The 17903-nt window shown below is 31.8% G+C and overlaps 1 long non-coding RNA gene across 1 annotated transcript; it reads left to right on the forward strand.

Annotated features, from left to right (window-relative positions):
• The first annotated feature begins 8186 nt into the window (after positions 1-8186).
• LOC113404201 (uncharacterized) lies at positions 8187-14043 on the forward strand. Its single transcript, XR_010309894.1, has 3 exons — positions 8187-8452; positions 12662-12807; positions 13087-14043. It is a non-coding gene; the product is annotated as an uncharacterized LOC113404201 (long non-coding RNA).
• The last annotated feature ends 3860 nt before the right edge of the window (positions 14044-17903 follow it).

Here is a 17903-nt window from a genome sequence, read left to right on the forward strand (position 1 = left end):
TTGATTGTCTTTTATTAAGTAGGCCAAAGGGAGAAAACAAGTCAAAAGAGTAACGGCCTGTAAATAACCTACTGCTCGACAAACGCCTCCTCTGTTCCAATGCGGGTTGGTGCATACAAACGTGTCACATTTAAAACACTGTTTTCCAACACCACACAGCACACAAAGTATTTTTACATCTATGTTTGATTAAAGTTACTTATTTATTTAAATACTTTATTGACCAACACACAGTTAATGGGACAAAAGGTGGACTTAATGCCTGAAGAAATTCTCTGCGAGTCAACCTTTAGGTTAAACAGAAAAATAAATAAAAATAAATACTTCGTCTAGAAACTTCTAAAACCAACGTCAGACTGGACAAAATCTTTATTTGACATTTCTCAAAACAACCTAGTAAACAAGGTGTTTTTTTTTTCAAATATATATATATTTATTTTGGCTTTTATTTGTGGCGTGAGAGCACAGATTATTTCGCCAATGTCACGTGCGATGGAGATTGAACGGTACGATCGAGATTACAAGCTTAATTTAATTTTGAAGGCATATTAGTAGTAGACTGTTAATCCATAACCTAAAAAAACACAATATTAAATAATTGGATAAACATTAATTATTATTAAGACAACATATAAGAACAATCACAAAAATATTTACAACTTAATTTTATAACGCTCAATGTATTTACATAAAAATTTACAAAGTGAACTGAACACAAACATTAACAAACATTCAACATTAATAAGGTGAGGAACTTTAGGAAGGGAGAACGTCGTATACGGGATGGAGCAGTTTGGGGCAAGAAAACAGTATATGGGATAAGAAAACTTCGTCGAGGCCACATTCACTCAAAGAGTGATCTCTAACCCTAATTTTACGTATTTGTCAAATATATCGCAAGATTTATTAATGGCAAGTAATAAATATACGGCAGGCCTCATTTTCGATATTTAAAAATCGATGCACGGTAAAATGAGTGTTCTGAAATAAATCTCGAACACTACATTATAATTATAAGAAGTATTTAGTCTGTTGAATTTGTATCATATGTTTTGGATCATTTTGTAATCAGATAAAGAGCAATTCTTCTCATTATGTTGATATATTTTAAGTGCAAAGAAAGTCTAAACTAATCAATATTTTAATTAATTAATTAATCCATGTGAATGTTTAAAGACATTAAGATATACGGAGAAGAAAAAATTATATTAGACGGATATGAGTTTTACAATAAGAGCCTTATCTATTAGAATGAACAAACATTTATTTATGTATGAATGCACGCGTTGACAATACGGTTCAGAGAATAATTCTAGCAATTTTAACATCACCGCTTGTTGTATCGAATTAAATTGAATCTATTTACTTGGAAGTCCCGGGTTCGCTAATCTTTTTAATATTAGATCCGACCTAACTCCCCAATTTAGTCCGCGAGACCAAGACCTAACTAAGTGGCTCTAATAACATTTTACAGTTTCGCATATCCCACAAATTTTAAGTGTTCAATTACAGTAAAAGATAATATGTTTTAAAGTTTGACTTCATTACCGCCATTTTCGTTAGACCCATTTGTCAGGTTAATTATCTCCCGTAGTTAACATCATCATTTCCGAAGGCAAAAATGTTCTTTTGGTTGGGGTTTCTTGGGCTAGTGGCTGGGGTCTCATTAGGTGATATAACTCTTTTTAGAAAAAAAAGATTTCGTATGGAAGGTCTAAATTTTTTTTTCACTTTTCTACCCGTATTTTTTTGGGAAAGTTGTTTACTTTCATGGTCTGAACCACATATTTAAATTTGGCGGGAGGTCCAAAAATAGCTCTGTAATATTAAATAGGTACTTGAATATTGACCCACCATCGCTTATCTACCCTGTATGTATTATATGTCTAGTGTAATAAAGAATTTCACACATAATACACCCACACCATCTCGTCACAGTTACAAGTATTTTAAACGTTATTTTTTTGCTATACTAATTATTTTGTTTCCCATCACTAGCCCGTCTGTCAAAAAGATCACGCTAACTTGTACAGGGTATAGTAAATATATTCATCATTGTATTTCTTTTTTTTTACGAATTTTACGAGTTTTTACGAATCGTATTTTTCTTTATATTTTATTAATTCAAATCGGAAAAATTTATATAAATAGGATTAACTTATTATTTTAACCACGACACGTTGACGTTACGATATTCAAATGATTTTTTATAATCTTATTATTTATAAATGACGACAGCTAAGGTTCTGGCTGAAATTGTATATTATGCCAAGAAAGAACGAAGACTAAATAAAAAAAGATATATAACGTCTAATGTTAACGAGAAGGAAATTGCAGACTCAGGTCTAAATCATCTTACATTATATTCGAGAGCGGTCTGTCTACATTCTCTGGGTAGTTGGGCCCGTTGCATTATTGTAACAGGAGAAAAGCGCCACATTTATGCAAACAAGTCTTAGGCACGCCTAGATTGTCAAGTTAAATTTTTACCACATTTTTGAGTATATGTCATCATTGTATCAACCAAACTGATAGTGTTTTAATTATTGGAATTGAATTTGTGATGATCATAGTAGGTATGTGTTTTCCTATGTTCTGTTATCACTAAATACAAAGTATATAGTTGCGTCTAGTACTTTAAACTTATCACATCGTTCTTCAAAAATAGTATATTGTATACTTATTATTAAAAATCATCCTCAATATCATCCTTTAAATATCACACTGCTACGCCAAGGATATCTATCCTCTAAAGATGATATTAGGCTTATTCTACCATGCTAATCAAATGCAGTCTTGCAGATACCTATATATCAGATTTTCATGCAATATAAGTTTCCTTGCAATGTTTTCCACTCATCACCATGCATGAGATTTATTTTAGTGTTCTAACCATTGGGCCTTTAAATAATAAAAGTAGCACCAGAATAACGATCTACAGCGAACGAAAGGTAACAAGATTTATAGCCCAATTAAAATTGTACATTACCACTACCAAAATACCTAAGATTTCGAGTTTTCTGCTCTGTGACTGAAAGCCATTATAACATTTCCAGTCCTAGGAGCTGGCAAGCATGATGGTATGGTAAGCATGTCTTTCATAATTAAAAGTGTACTACATATAGTATACCATAGTATAGTACAGTGGTAGGACTTTGGGCAAGTCCGCCTGGGTACAGGCGGCACCACGCATACATCATATATTCTACTGGCAAACAGCATTGCTTAGTATTGTTGTATTCCCGTTTAAAGGTTAGTCAATGTAAATCTACAGGTACAATAGAAGCATTATATCTTCGTTTTGAATGTCGGTGGCGCATTGGTGAAATGAGCAATGATTAATATTTCTTGCAGTACCAATGTTTTTGGTCATTGGAGACCGGGTGACCTATTTACCAATCGCCTACTTATGTTATATGAAAAACTAAAAGATTTGATCATGTTGGTCACGGGGTTAATGGTTAAAATCATCCTTAATAAATAAATCCATAGACAAATCCAGGGTACGGCATTGTTGTAGGGCGTACTCTTTGTTCAAAGGTTGAAAATAACGCTCTCTAGTGATTTGATTATGGCTCCAGTTGCATACACGCCCATTTGATCCAATTCGACTCTGCGAAAGCAGATTTAAATTTGCGTAAACTAATAATCTATAATTGGATTTTAGCAGAACAATGTATCATGGAATTAGGAACGCAGGCTGATACAGAAAGAGCCGATAATTTACAATATAATACATATATACTCTTTATACGTTCTAAATACTACTGGGTGTCTGCATCATCGATTTTCTTCATTTTGATTAGAAATCTGAACATCAGTTCAGGAGGACAATGCAACAGCTTTTATTGTGTTGTATTTTGAAGCTGTGTCATGCAATGGTGGCACACTCGATTCCTAAGCTTTTATATTGGATACGAGCTCACGTTGATGAATATTCGCTTTCATCGGTTATAACTAAGGTAAGGTTTTGTTTTAGTATTCAAACCTTTATAAGTATTTTTTTATGACATTCACACAATTTACATTCAAGCTAAAATTATCTGTATATATCAGTTAATAAGAATTGTTACGTAAATAAATGTCCCTACATATAATATTTCATCTATCTGTAGGTATACGATGAAATAGTGTTACCAAAAAAAACTCAGCAGATTAATTTTTGTCGCCAATCTGAAAGTCCTTTCACAGGCATATTCTATGTCAAACATATTTGTTTGATATTGGTTCGCGAGTTGTTACAAAAGTAATTTAAAAATAAATCGATTCGGTCTTCAATTTGCCGCCTCTAAAACAACCGTCCTAGCTCCGTTACTAGGTCTAGTTAATCTGACCCTAAATTGGGATATACATATATTTATATATATTTTTTTATAGGTTGTAGTTTTATAACATAAATGATGTTGTTTATTTATTTTTTTCTGACGTCAGGCTGTGTAATTTATGTAATCTCTTGCAAAACTTAAACAGGTATGTAAATGCAGCATCATCAAAACACAACGCAAAGAAAAAATATTGGACGTAAGACTTTTCTAATAACAGCGAATATCCTTTGGTTGTATTGCAATATGTTGTGGATAAATACATTTTTTATTTACAAAAATATTTGGGGGTAAACGATTCATTTACATTTAAGACGTCTGAGTCGGTAGTTAAATAATAATAAGTTATGAACATAAAAAAAGTTTATATTTGCCAGTGAACATGTACGATAATGACAATACACACACCATTAAAATACTTGGAATTGAAAGAAGACGCTCTTGTGTTCGATACGATGTTCCTGGAATGACGATTGTACCTCCAGTATGTTATATTGCATAACATTTGTCAAACTAAACCGTAGCTTGGCATATTTGCATTTGATAATAATGCTTATATTAATAGAATAAAGTATATAATCGAATGGTCCATATATCAGTAAATTGTGGGTCATTTGATTGGGGAGGTCTTTGGGTCACTTCAATCTCGACGGTAAACAATCGTTGCAAGGTCAAGAGCGAATCTGAGAAATACAGCGTCAATCAATACGTGATTACTTGACGTTGTTTTAAAATGTGATTGATATATTTTATTGTTAAAAATATTTACAAAATATGAAACAATGAAGTTGAAATATTTATTGACTTTTTGAACACGTTAGTTTAATGTTGATATTGTGTTTTTTTAATATGTTTGAGTGCTGGGCCTTATACCTGTGACCTTTAATTTCGATCTCCAGGAAATATCGTTTCATGTACCCTCTAATTGTACATAGTTATGTTATATTATATACAGGTACCGTCTCTTGTTAAAATTATGATTGAAAAATTCCACATGATTCGCCTTCAAATGGTAGACGCATATTTTTTCTACTACACAAATAAAAATTACAATGAATCATTTATGAAACTAGCATATATCAAAATCTTTTATGCAATTAATATAATATATTAGTGGTAGCTTCAAAACATATATAAGGTCTTGGGTTTAAACCATGTGTCGGCCCAATAAATACTTACCAAGGTAATTATTTCAAGTAGTTACTTGTCACAGCCCGAAGTTTGAAACCTGGTAGTTTTAACACACCAGTCTGAAATCACGTCACGCCTGAATTCTCCCCGGTCGTGCCTGATAACCATCCAATAGGATTATGAGAGAGGGATTAGGGGATGCAACTGTATGCAATAAAACGTATCTGATGAAATCTGTTTTTTTAAGAGAGCTACCTTTTACCTACCAAAAATACCTATTTGTATAAGTAAATACATGCCAATCTTCGTTTAAAAAAATCTCTGAATATCACACAAAATGTCAATTTTATATAATGTTGTCGTGATTAATTTGATTCCGTTAAAATAACGTTTAAATGAGTCATCTCAGTCAAATTTCAGAAAGTATTAAGGATGGAGCCGCGGCACAAAATTATAAAGTGAGCAAATAGTTATATTATTCTTCTGGAAATATCTATTTTATGATATCTTTATGCCTTTTGTAGTTTAAATATTTGAAATTTTTAGTAATAATGCGAAACATTTTTACAAAATTTAACACCCCGGAGCCAAAATGGCCCAGTGGCTAGAACAAGTGCACTACTAGATTTCGGGTTCAAACCCAGGCAAGCACCACTGATTTTCATGTGCTTAATTTGTGTTTTTAATTCATCTCGTGCTCGGCGGTGAAGGAAAACATCGTGAGGAAACCATGAACCTGCATGTGTCTAATTTCAACGAAATTCTGCCACATTTGTATTCCACCAACCCGCATTGGAGCAGCGTGGTGGAATATGCTCCATACCTTCTCCTCGAAGGGAGAGGAGGCCTTAGCCCAGCAGTGGGAAATTTACAGACTATTAATGTAAAATGTAATGTAAGGTAAAACACCCCGGTTTATTGCCTCCCTTCGTTCAGTTTCAGAGAAGAACTTGAAATGTAATTAGGATATTCTGCAAGAATTCCGCGTGGTCATTATTTGTTCACTAGCTATATATATTTAATTTTAATCTAATATAATTAGTCCACATTGAGTCGAGAAGGTCCAGTGGTTGGAACACGTGAATCTTAACAGAAGAGAGTGGGTTTAACCTCGGCTGAGCAGAGCCGAGTTTCCATTGCTCAATTTGTTTCTATAGTTCATTTCGTGCTCGATGGTGAAGAGAAAAATCCCCAGCGTGCATAATGACAGAATATTATCCAAAGCAAGCCCCAAGCTTAACTTAGCTCTCATCAAAAGGAGACAATGTTTTGGCACAATCGTGATATATACAGGATTTTACTTTATATTAGGTATATTATTTTAAATGGAGATGCTTCAATTTAAGCTCGATTTCCAACTAAGGAGTGATCGTGAACGGTAATTGAGTATACCAACCTCATTTTAAATGTGGTTTAGAGGAGAAACTATGCGAGTCTCTTGCCGTTTCTTCTCGCTGGAAGTAGCTTTCCGAAACGTTAGAGTTGAAATGTTGATAATTCAAACAGTTGCATTGTTATACTTGGATAAAATGTATTGGATTTGGATTGGAGCTGCTGGCAGTATCACTTGAGTTAAACGTCACTTCGATCAGCCTCCGTAAGTTATAGCGTGAAGATGTAGTTATAGCTACAAGTATAACCTTTGTCTATAGGTAGGTGTCTATTATTATACCTTTTTCAATTAAATGATTGAAATGTTCGAACAAACTACTGTTTTATTTAATAGTATATACATATTTCACTCAGTTATCAATGTAAGTAATAAATATATTATATACAGCACGTGATAAATGTTAAAGATAAATTAATCGCAAAATATTTTGCTAAATATTAACATCAATCAAAGGCCATCGAAATGGATCATGTGACAATGACAATGTACTATAAAATAAATTATCTATTGTTCAAAGAGATAATACGATGATAGATTTTTTTTTATCTGTTCTCGTTTGCTCTCCGTTCTAAAAAAGTTACGCAGTGTTAAGATCAACTATTGAAGGATAAGTTTATTTCCTATTAAACATAAAGATATGTCATAAACCTACATATACAAGAACAGTAGAGGAAAAACTCGAAACTCGCCCCTAACACTCGTTGAAAATCAGAATGTGATGAGCGAAAGCGACGTTGACTTTAAAAATGTATAATACAATAATCAAAATAGCGTATCACATTTCACAAGTGAGATGCGAAGTGAATTTATACATAATCGGAATGTTGCACGTTTAGGTTATATTTAGATATAGAGTTTTTCGTAAATAATATAACAATTATAATATTTTTGTTTTTAAAATTGCGTTTAAATTTTCATATAGATTTCGAAATATTCACTTTAATATAAATACGATGTGTACTATATATAGTGAATGAAAAACACATTACGAAGTAATTATTAGCTTTGCGTACGATAGGCAAATAACCAAATAAATGTTAAAAAAATAATACTATTTCTCCAAGCGAAACTTTATAATTAAATATTCAATTAGTTTAACAGTTTTCAAACGAATCTTATAGAGTTCTAATTTTAAATATCAATAAACTACGATTAATATTTAGTAGTTACGCAACATGCTGCCTAATGTGTTTTATATTTGACGGCAAAATAAAATCTAAATGAATGACCTATTGATTTTTATTATCAAAGTTATCGGTTATCATGTGGTCAGTGTCAAAGGGCTTCGAGAAAGTGACGAACGGAGAAATGATGAGGCCTCAATGAGATTAATTTTGTACATGCTAAGAGATGGTTGTGAGAAAATCTAATTTCCATCGTATAGTAGTGCGTTGTTTACTAACAGGCAACAGGTCTGTATATATAAGGCGGGCCCCAGCGACTTAGTCAGACGATATTTAAACTCAAGCTAGACACATCCAGCGATCGCGTTAGTCGAAAATAATAATGATCTCTAAAACAGTATACGCTTTTGCTGTGCTAAGCGTGTTAGTGCCGATGTTGGCAGCTAATCCTCTCCAGACGAGGTCTACTTTGCCAGTGGAACGTAAGTTAAATACATTTTCTGCTAGCGATGTCCTAACAAATAAATGTTACCTTTTAAATATAATTAGGTATTTTTTTGTTTTGTCAGACTTTCTTTTTTTTTGATAAGCGATAGTAAATATTTATTGATTGCATTGTGAATTAAATATTACGACATAGGTACAGAACACTCTTTTTTAAACACTATTTACGATTTTAATAATTTATAAATATTAAAGAAATTTCCTGTAGATTTCTTTTAAAAAAAAAACGTAATTTTTTTCCTTAAATTAAGTATTTTAAAAAATTAAGTTTTCATACTTCGCACATTTAGGTATATATTTATATTAAATGTAGGTAATTAAAATATTAGTAATAGTTTCTTTGGAACAACTAACATGTCTACTAACAGAGATAGGTTTTTCTATATTAGCGCAAAGATAATATTTCTAATGTATAAATAAAATTTTCTTAAACAAATTAAATAGATTGAGAAAAAAAAATCATTCACCTACATACGCATTATTTGTTTTATAAAGTAAAAAAATATAATTCGTGCAGTGGTTTTTAGCGGAAATGAATTTTATTAATATTTAATTTAATTAACCCGTTATTAGTTTAGAGACTCGCCTACAAGAGTTTAAAACCCGAGGCACTGCGTTCAAATCCCGAGTCAGGGTAATACATTTTTTTATTATTCTGCCTTGTCAAGTAACCCTTAGTATGACGTAATTTGTAAATTGGTAATTTTAATTATCATTCAAAATATTTGTGGTCCGGTAGTTATCTTAAGCCAGATTAGGAATGCAATTGGGTTATTACGGTGGGAATAGAGAGTCCAGTATGTTAGTCCACACCTTTGACAGAGAGACTATAATTATATCTCCTGCGCAGTTAGCTGCACATTAAAACGGTTGACGTGGATCGGTTAGATAATTTGCAAGGCGACCTGAGGATAACTATTATTAGTGGAAATATGTCTAAGAGTTTTTTATCCTTCATGCTAATACGTTGACCATAAGCTCCTAGAATCTAGTTTACCTTATCTAATACCGTTTGCTCGTACATTTAAAATGGAAATTTAAAAGCTTAAGTGTTCGCCGTTTGTATAATAAGCTACACGTTTTGACGTGGACTTTGGATATGAAATGATCAAGATTGTACATCATTTTTTTTGATAATCACTATATTTTTTTAGAGACGGACACGTACGGAACGTATACGTATTTTGTTAAGCCATTTGTTTTTAATCATTTTAATTTGATCATCAACATGGTATTATTTTATAAAGATATGTTGAATATTTTAGGTCATGCTATGTGTGACTACGAGTTAATTATACAATGGTATTAAAATTAAAATAAAAGTGATCAACGACTATCAATTTTAATGTGGTTTGGTTTAGATAAAGTTATATTAAACGATAATGTTGCTGTTATTAGTTTTTAATTGTTTTATTAAAAATATAATTAATTTTATTTAATATCGATAGCGATTATATACAATCAATTATTTATATTATACATAATTGCTAATGTACATAAAAAAACCTTATATATACATAGAAGTGTGAATGATAACTTGTTCGATAACAATTTTTGTTTTGATTCTAATTACGTCATTAATTTTTTTCTAGTTAAATATGCTTAACGCCGTCAATTGTTATTTTTTCTATTATATTCATATGTTTATGTATTTAGTCGTAATAGATAGTGTTATAATAATTATCAAAGTCACATGATTGTATTGAAAACGTTATTCGAATGATATTAATAGTATTTATTATTTTTTTTATAATTCGGACGTAATTTTGTAATAGCAATATGATATCCGTTAGTCAAACAATATATTTACGTACATAAAATTAATACATCTGTGCGTTTTAAAATGTATTATAATTCCATAAATTATTATATAAAAACCTTCAGTCTTTTATAAATAGTAATAAAAATACACTGCAATTAGATCAGGTCTTAGCTTCTTTTGAATTTTATTCAATATGAAATATCGAACTTGTATGGTTTTATTTAATTATGAGTATTTACCGTATTATACGTGGGCTCCTTATTTTGTATGATATCCTTTTCAAAGTTGGTCGATTTATTAAACGATGGAACAAAATTGCTTATGATTTAAATATTTCTTCTATATATCATGTATATAATATACCTATAATATTTTAGTACTTAGTTTTGAGTTACTGTCTATAATATAATTCACACCGATTTAAGATGTTTACGATGAATTACATTTTACTTTACATTAGCAGCCTGTAAATTTCCCACTGCTGAGCTAAGGCCTCCTCTCCCTTTGAGGAGAAGGCTTGGAGCATATTCCATCACGCTGCTCCAATGCCGGTTGGTGGAACACACATGTGGCAGAATTTGAAATTAGACACATGCAGGTTTCCTCACGATGTTTTCCTTCACCGCCAAGCACGAGAAGAATGAACATAAATTAAGCACATGAAAATTCAGTGGTGCTTGCCTGGGTTTGAACCCGAAATCATCGGTTAAGATGCACGCGTTCTAACCACTGGGCCATCTCGGTTAATATAATCGTGATATCACCGAGCCCTTTCCATATAGTTATTATTTAAGTTTGTATGGCTTTGCGTTGCAACTAATGTTACACACGTAATAATATTGTAATTATTAGCGGAAAGAACTCCATATTAACTGTATATAAGTCTGAGTTATTTATAATGTGACCTAATTCGAAATCTTCGCTCGATCGTAAGATCGTAAGATTTTCGCTCAATGCCATCGCGCATCGAATACTGCGTGTTGTTTTGTACTGCTCAATGTCAAGTAATACGTAAAATAGTATGTGTAGGTACTAGTTTAAAAATATATAAGTAATAATTATATGTTGTATAACGCATTATTATAAATAAAAAATAATGAGGATGGCGGAAACAACTTTTGTTTTTTATTAGTTTCAATATTAATTTACTAGAATAAATTGATAACAGTATTTTATCGTATCAAAACGTATTTCACGTGAAACGTTGAATGCGACGTTATTAATTCACGGGTTAAAACGTAGACCGTTCACCGCTTTTGATTTTTACATGTAACTCTTATTGAATCTGTTTCCGAGTACCAATTTTAATTAAGGTTTCATTTTACACAACTCCGGCGGCTATAGACAAGTTTATATTAAACGTAATTTTGATGAAATTGCAATTCGAGGGGTGTTTTTACCGTGGACAATTGCATCGAATATATCAAAGAGTCGCTCGTATTTTCACATGAATGAGCTTACCTTTATCAGAAGTATTAATTTACTCAAATATTGAAATTCAGTACAACATTATTAATTTATCTGACTATAATGAAAAATCTCGTTATTGGACATCGAATATATATGATAAATTTGAACGGTATAAGCTTCTAAAAAGGATTCCGTTGAAAGGAGAGTAAAACGTTTTTAAATATTTATGTGTTTATGTGTTTTGACCACGCGAATGTCGTGTAAGATTTACGTCTTATGATCTTAGCTCTTAATACAAAATTTAATTAGCTTAATCAACTATATTGTTAATTCAAACGTTAATCAAATGTCAAACGCATAACATAGACATGTAAAATTGAGTGGCGTTTATGCAAATGATAGACGAAATTATTCTGGACATGCCTGAGGTAGACTTCGCTATTACATTGTGCTATTTTCGAATGCTATTGTTTTCGATAAGACAGATAGAGTTTTCTTCCCTCTCTTCTTCCCTGTAAGTAAGGCTTTTTTTCTGCTGTAGATTGGCGGACAGGCAAATGGGCCAACTGATGTTGAATGGTCACAAACGCCCATAGATATTGGCGCTGTAATAAAATTCGTATATAAGGCTCACTCACCCTTTCACTCGGATATCGGAATACAAGAGGGGTGACTACAGTTACAAGGGACATACGTAGAATTAGTTGATATTTCTTATGTCGTCAACGTCTGTGGACGTTGGTGCCCACTTTTCATCAGCTAGTCCTTTTGTTTGTCCAAATACCTTATACAATTATAAAAATGAAGATATTGATCGAACAATTATCATGAAAGTTGGCTCATATTTGTATTTTTAAAGGATTTTATTAATTTTTATTTAATTCGTCACTAAATAGCGTTGCACCTTATCAACTTTATCCAAAACCATGTTAAACAGACAGGACGACGTCTGCCTCTTCTAGCTAGTAATAAAATATTTAAAAATAGATTATAATATAAAGTTCTGTTCGGACAGCAGTAAGCATCATCGCACTGGAAGAAGCCTGCGTCAGACAAGGTGGCATATGTGTTCGTATTAAGGACTGCCTGCCCGGGAACAGGATGCAAATGAAAAGCTCGCTGTGCCCCTTGCAAAGGCATCTCGGAGTCGAATGCTGTTATGTGAGTATAAAGTTTTAAATATAATCAGTCAAACGTTCATTAAACTCTATTGGCCTACCTGTGCCATAAAAAAATACAAACGCACCAAATTGGAAAACGTAGTTTAAAGTTTTAAACTTAAAGCACCACAACTCGTTGGTGCTTGCCCAGATATGAACCTGTGATATTCTTTTATGATCCACGTGTTCTATAAGCGAAGTCAAATATAAAACCGTAATGACGGCGTCTTTTTTTATCGTTTCGTTTTATAATATCTATATCTATATATTTTTTTTACAGTTTGATTAACGTCGATGGATAAACGTGAAAGTCCGCCTTAATGAAATAAAAACTATTTAAGAAATTTAACTTAATTTAATTTTAAGAATTAGACTATATTGAAAAAATATTTATTTATAAATAAAACACTGAATACTTAAGTTTTATAAAATGTTACGTTTCCTATTTCTAAACGTTTTATATAAAAAAAAATGATATATATATATATATATGTATATTATTAGACAAATCAGTACTTAATTTGCAGTCTTTCTTAGTTACCTCATACTATAATTCATGTACATATGTATTTAGAATATGTTTATTTAATTTTACAATACAAAATTAAACTAGCAATATCAATAGCATTACCTGCATATCAGTGTAGCTATTGATATAATATTTCTTAAAAATAAAATATATTAAAAACGTTTGGAACGGGAAAAACACAAGGAGCAAATGTTTGACACACACACAACAAACCACACTAAAACACACTTATAATAAGTACATAGTTAAAAAAAATTATACTTAATTAAGATATAAATAGAATTAAATTCTTCAATTAAATATAATTATATCTTGTAGATTTATTATAAGTTGTCGCCTACGAGCTTTCAGAAGTCTTCCGAAGCGAAGCGCAGAGCAATTTCAGTATTGTTATTAATCAAAAGCGATGCACGCATTGCAATGATATCTTCGATTGAATCCAAACGACTAGAGAATATCAAAGTGAATTAAAGCGCAATGTTATTGTGCGAATAATTCGAACAGTGTCGTATGCTTTTTCGTGCTCGATCTATGCACGCAGAAGTACCATGTCTGCGTTCTGTGGAAAACCGTTGCGCTGCGCTTTGCCAGTTTACCACACCATACATTTCACACTGAATTATATCATATCATTCTTGTCTTATGTTCAAAAATTTACATATATGTTGTCTATTTTGTAAGCAATAAATAAATCATTCAAATTATTAAAAAAAAGTATTTTTATTTATTTTTGTTTTTCTGAATCCTTAAAATGATGTAGCGTCTAATCTAAGTGTAAAATTATGTAACAATTATTCTAAGCTTTTAAAGAATGCGTTCTACGTATAATTGATATATATATTACGAGTATGTGTGTTTAAAAAATGTATTGTTAAAAGTGTAACTGATATATTTTGAAATCTGGAGGGCAGGCATACAAATAAGCAAACCGAGGACCCAGTAGACCATTGGACTTGAAATACTCGCTTTTGTCCACTCACACTCAACCTTAAAAACTGAAAAACTTATACAAGGAAATATACTATTCAATGGAACTGAGTGTAATTAGATGATTGATAAGTCAATAAGGTAACAGATTTCGAAAGAAATAGGCACACTATTTGTCGTATACAGTCGTAATCACGATAGCATTAAATAATATCCGTTGTATTCTGTAAGAACTCTTTATATAGCTCATTCGTGAAATGTTGCCAACTGACTTGGTTTAAGCCTATTTTATGACGCTATCTCGTATCGCTTTTTGTTTTGTTTGTTTTCTGTGGTGAGTTTGTACTACTGTTATGTACGATTATATTTATCTGATGCTTTAATAAGGGCATGATTTCAATTGCTTTCAAGGAGATTAAATGTTCCCTTCAGGCTATATTGGATTCTGGTGACGTCATAAAACATGAAACCAGAACTAGTACTTGTCCATGTAACTGGTTTGTATATTCACACCGTACATCGTTGCATATTTCAATAAATATATCATATTACTATAAATAAAATATATTTTCATTAAACCTGAATTAAATTATAATTCACATGAGAAGTTGCATATAAAATATTTTCATATTCGATGAATTTATAATTCATATGTCTAGTTAAATAGTAACACAAATTATAGTTGTTTGATTTCTTGGTAATAATCGTATAAAACAACATCACTCAACTAATGTATGTTGGTGATAACATACATTAAAATCTTGACTTTTGACTCGTGATTGTTTCGGTATTCGGTAAATATTTAATTATGATTCTGCAATGCTCTAACGGGATTACTTATAAACATTGTACGGCGCTGTTTAATTAAGTACTCATTTCTCTCTGTCTGATCTGTCATCATTGATTTGAAATTGAAGATAAATCAACAACACATTGTTTCACACCCTAAAGAATTTTTTTTTTTTTTTTTAATTAGATGTTCTGCAATTTTGAGGATTGATGAAGAAGGGGCGGAAGTTTGTAACATTGTGTCGTAACAGGGAGCGACGTAGCGCGCGCTGTGCTTTGGTATCAGATGGCCCTTTATTTTATTTTATTTTCAATAGGTAAACCAACAGTAGATACAATATCACATCAAAATAAAAAAAATACGTTTCAAAATTATCTTGGCCAATGTTCTACTATTTGCAGGTAGTCTCACCGTGCACTATCACATTGCACAATATGTATTAAAAATATAAATTAAACATAATCAATGATTAGAATTATAATATATATTTTTAACTATTATATAATAAATAATAATTAATAAAACCAATAAGATATTAGATTTATATACCATAAAATCAAAAAATAACACATAAAATTCGTTTTTTTTTTCGATTGAACTGAGGGCGGCTATCGTGACGTATATCTAAATCTTTTACTTGATTACTAATGGTACTAATTACTTCAACTTATAATAAAGTGTCTATACTCTATTCCAACCATAAGGGGAGAAAAGCCAAATAAACAATATTTGACAGTAAATTGACGCGCTATCATTGGTCGAGAGCTTGGTTAATCTTTGATATTCACTATGGATTTGCGTAAAAATGGCGTTTTGAACGTTGACGAATTATTATCGGAATTTCGGAAGTAAAATTAAAGTGGAAATAAGTCGTAAAGTGTAATAGTGTTCTATTTTATATATAACATAATCAGCCTGTAAATTTCCCACTGCTGGGCTAAGGCCTCCTCTCCCGTTGAGGAGAAGGATGGAAAATGGAGCATATTCCACCACGCTGATCCAATGCGGGTTGGTGGAATACACATGTGGCAGAATTTCGTTGAAATTAGACACATGCAGGTTTCGCTTAACCGCCGAGCACGAGATGAATTATAAACACAAATTAAGCACATGAAAATTCAGTGGTGCCTGTCTGGGTTTGAACCCGAAATCATCGGTTAAGGTGCACGCGTTCTAACCACTGGGCCATCTCGGCTCATAAAGATGTACACGAAACCTTAACTCATTATACCTAAACCTTTCATAAATCCATTGGTGAAAACCGTATGACAGTCCGTTTGGTAGTTTTTGAGTTTATCGCGTTCATTGATTTAACTGCTCTCAAACGTAAAACGTTTGGTACCGTTAATTTGTTTCATTTTCCCTAAATTAATATTTAGCGAAAGAAACTTCGTTCCAAGCGTACCATTCCGTTCCAAGGTTTCCATACGTCGTTCAAAAGTACCATACGACGGTTTAAGTTTATTTTTCTGTGTTAAAATCAACTTTTTCTTAAAATTGCTAATGTTATTTAATTACATATGATAAAACAGTCGATAATCATTTTGGAGTATATTGGAACTACACTAAGCTTATTTCGGATATCAATAACGATTGAATCAATAACAATTAACTATCAACACCTTATGTCATAATTCAATGTGTCAAATCTGTAAAAATACAAATCTCTAAACATTACATCAAAAATCGATATTACGATAAACTACTAAACGTTAAGTACGATGGTCACATTTCCGTTGACGGCCTCATATTACTAAAAGGGCGTAACACTCACGTTAGTCAGCAATTGTAAACGAAGACTTAATTGCGTTTAAAGCATACAATAGTCGCCACGGATCTAGGGATTGTGATCTAAAACTAGCTTAACACAGTACCAATTATGTACTAGCTAGCATTTGATTACGTTAACCACTTGCCTCAACTCTGTTCGGGTAGTTTTACGGCCATATCTTATTTATTTTAAAATTAACAGGTTCAATTAGTGGCTACAAAATATATTTTTCTTTTTTAAAATCAATGATGTGGTTTATTTTTTATTAAAATTGGGTCGTTTTTTTTGGGTCCTTGAGGTTTGGTCCATTAAGTATTTTTTGCTTTTCACCGATAAAATATCGCTCTGTATATCAGCAGTTGGGTTCAGTTCTCGGTAGGCACCATCTGCTCATCGCATATTCTAAAATCAAACGACAAAACTCAGTATTGTTGTGTTCCGATTTGAAGGGTGAGTAAGTATCACTTCAGACACAAGGGACAAAACATCAAATTTTTCAAGGATGTAAGGGATAGTGAATATTTCTTAAACGTGATTTTATGTATCGGCCATTTACCATCAGGCAAATTTCTTAACATCACATGAAACTGTATTTGACGTATGCAATTCCCTCGCAATAATTCGCCGATAAGATCCATAGAGAATATTCGAGACAAGAAAAGAATAAATTGCCTTAACTTCTCTTGTAGGTTGTAAATAATTTAAATTTTTAATGCGTAAAAATATGTCATTTTTACCCAAACTAATGTTAGAAAGCAAAATTATAATACTAATTGATGTAACCGATGCTACGGTGTTTTTAGGTATAACATTAGATTATAAACTTCAATGCAATTCTCATTTAACGTCCCTAACATGAAGTCTCAGCTCTCAAAATATGCGATTAGAAAAGTTAGATAACTAATTGATATTAATACCGCTCGTCAAGTATATTTTGGTTATTGGATTTTTACAGTAGGTATTATGTCGTATTAAATATCACTTTTGGGTAACGCTAAATATATTTAACCTGTTTTTATTTTATAAAAGCGCCGGCGCTATTTATAATTTTGGAGTAAAGGACTCCCTTCGGGATATTTT

Source organism: Vanessa tameamea, chromosome Z (assembly GCF_037043105.1).
Source record: "Vanessa tameamea isolate UH-Manoa-2023 chromosome Z, ilVanTame1 primary haplotype, whole genome shotgun sequence".
Taxonomy (NCBI): domain Eukaryota; kingdom Metazoa; phylum Arthropoda; class Insecta; order Lepidoptera; family Nymphalidae; genus Vanessa; species Vanessa tameamea.